The sequence below is a fragment of the Piliocolobus tephrosceles genome, chromosome 7, assembly GCF_002776525.5.
Source record: "Piliocolobus tephrosceles isolate RC106 chromosome 7, ASM277652v3, whole genome shotgun sequence".
In the NCBI taxonomy this organism is placed as follows: Eukaryota; Metazoa; Chordata; class Mammalia; order Primates; family Cercopithecidae; genus Piliocolobus; species Piliocolobus tephrosceles.
Window position 1 is genome coordinate 134,290,842 of NC_045440.1, and position 3,211 is coordinate 134,294,052.

The window sequence follows — 3,211 nt, forward strand, 5'->3', positions numbered from 1 at the left end:
AGCATGAAGAGAAACCACATAGAAAGATGAAGGGACGTGGGAGGAGTCCCTAGCTGTTTGAGGCTTCCCAGTCCAGGAGACAAGTGAGAAAAAGAGTTTTCAGAAGATTCCAGCCCCAGCCTTCAAGCTGTTTCAGCTGATACCAAACGGAACAGAGATGAGTGTTTCTGCTGAACCGTGCTCCATACTACATATTCAAAAGCAAATTGTTGTTGTTGTTTGAAGCCACTAAATTTTGGGGTGGTACCTAGCACAGAGAGAGCATTAACTGTTATGAAGCAATTAATTAACTGATATGAAGCAATTCCTACTGTGCTTAGGAAGTCGGTGCTAAGGTCACCTGAGTAAGTCAGGATTAGAACAGCCTCGGGATCATGAAACTCAGGCTTCTGGTTTTTAGAAATTAATATCACAGTTTTTCAAGTTACTCAACTCCTAGGAGGTAGGTTTCAACCAACTTCAAGAGCTACGAGACCACAGGAAGGTAAAACCCAGTTTAAAACACACTATACACTGACTCATTTTCATGAGACTATTAAAAAAATTGAGCATATGCTTAATGTTTTAGGGCTTCCAAAAACAATAGGAAAGTCTTTCAAATGAATCTGTGTGTGTGCGTGTGTGTGTGTGTGTGTGTGTGTGTGTAAGAACTGTCTAGAATCCGAATCCTTCCCTAACTTAGTTAACCTAAGGAAAATTCTTTTGTTCCATTGAACCCCGAGGCAAAATTGCTAGCCTACAGAAATGGCCTCTGGTCACATGCTTTGACAAGTAATACCATCCGGAGATTATTGAGTAAATTAGGGCAGTATTTTCCCCTCAATGACTTGCCCGTCTTTCTATTTAGGTCTTGATTATATAGAATGTACAGTTGACTTCAGATTTGGTAAGTCCTAAGTGTCATGGAGGGATGAGTATACACTGGAAGTCAAAAAGCTAAAGAGTTGAATGTGCTCAGAGTATCGAGGAATTGTTAGAACTAGAAGGATATTTAGGGATCCTATAGTTAAAGCCTTTTGTTTCTATAGGGGAGAAGTTGGAAGCCATGTGAATGAATGTGGTATACACAGCCGGTTACAGAGCAGAGAGGGAAACTGAGGAAGTCTGACTTTTCTGAGACACCTGGCAGCCTATCAGTTGCCATTACTCTTTTCCAACTTGCCTTCAAAGTATTTAAATCCCACCAGAAAGCTGTAAGCAGATCTTAAACGTTCTTACCATAAAATGGAACCAAAAACAAACAAACAGAAACAGTGACTGGCCAGGTGAGGTGGCTAACGCCTGTAATCCCAGCACTTTGGGAGGCTGAGGTGGGTGAATCACGAGGTCAGGCGTTCAAGACCAGCCTGGCCAACATAGTGAAACCCCATCTCTACTAAAAATACAGAAAATTAGCTGGGTGTGGTGTGGGTGTTGTAATCCTAGCTGCTTGGGAGGCTGAGGCAGGAGGATCGCTTGAACCTGGGAGGCGGAGGCAGTGAGCTGAGATCACGCAACTGCACTCCAGCCCGGGCAACAGTGGGAGACTCTGTCTCAAACAAAACAAAACAAAATAACAACAACAACTAAAACAAAAAACGGTGATGATAGGATGTGATAGATGTGTTAACTAACTACTTGACTGTGGTAGTCATTTCACAATATATATCAAATCATCATGTATATACCTTAAACTTACACAATGTTATTTGTCTATTATCCTTTAACAAAACTGAGGAAGAAAAAGGAAGACTAAGGTAAAGGGACAACGGCAGTCAATGAGTCAGAGACATTGGCGCAATGTTTTCTGAAATTCAAAGTCATTCTGAATATCCATTTCACTTAATATTTCTGTGGTAATACATTTGAAATGTACTCTCTTAGGTTTGATCATTGTACATTGTACATCCATGTCAAAACATCACATTGTACTCCACAAATGTAATACAATTAGATTTTTCTATTAAAAATAATGTTTGTACTTAAAAAGTCATCCTGCAGCCTGGAGGGGTTGATTTGTAAAGCCTGAGTTTCAAATACAGGAGGTGGAAAGGGTGGAGTGTAAGTGTGTGTGTGTGTGGGTGGGCGGAAGGTAGACTGGATGATCAGATACGGATATGATCAATGTTAAAGCTGAAAACTGAAAGATGAGCTGTTGTTTGCCAAGCAGGGGAGTAGAATGGGGGTCTTTTTGGCACTGGTAGCTAGCTACTCGTGACTTGCTGGAGTGGAGAGTGTGGTAGAGGTCTCACTGAGAAAACAAGCAAGGGGCAGTTCTGTCCCCTGCTGATCTTTGCTGGCTCTGGTTCCATTTTGGTCACATCCTTCTGTCAGAGATAAATATTGATTTTTGAGTTCTTAATTTTTCTCCTTGCTGTTGTTTAAATCTGCCAAGATCCTTTTTGCCCCCATGTAAGGTAAAACGAACTCACAGTTTCCAGGAACTAAGACATGGACATCTTTTGGGGCTAGCTAGCTAATCTAGCTGGCAAACAGTAAGGGTTCAAAAAATTTCACCTGATCATATTACAAATTTTCCTGAGCTAGACCTATTGATTGATTGATTGATTGATACAAGGTCTCACTGTGTCACCCAAACTGGAGTGCAGTGGTGGGATCTCGGCTCACTACAACCTCTGGGTTCAAGCGATTCTCATGCCTCAGCCTCCTGAGGAGCTGGAATTATAGCCACATCCCACTGACTCATTTTTTTGTATTTTTAGCAAAAACAGGTTTTCACTATGTTGGCCAGGCTGGTCTCAAACTCCTGGCCTCAAATGACACCAGCCTTGGCCTCCCAAAATGCTGGGATGACAGGCATGAGCCACCGCCCCGACCCAGCTAGGCCATTTTAAAGCTCTGGAATCTAGATGAGATTTAGTATTAAAGAGCATAGGCAACAGTGCATTGTATGTATTTTTACCTCTAAAAAAGTTAATAAAATGATTATGTATCTTATTAATATGTCTTAAAATCAGAGAAATATTGTGTTATTGTTGAGGAATTGTACTTATTATATCGTAGGGAGAAGTGACAAAGATATATCCTTCTCCCACCCTACATACACCCTACACACACACACACACACACACACACACACACAGAGTCACATACCCACAGACATTAAGTTGGTTGAAAGGTCACAGAAAGATGTCGATGTGGGAGAGCCCAGTGGGCAAAGTGGCCTCACAGGTGATGAGTTTGGTGCAGGAAACTGCCTATTGCATGGTAG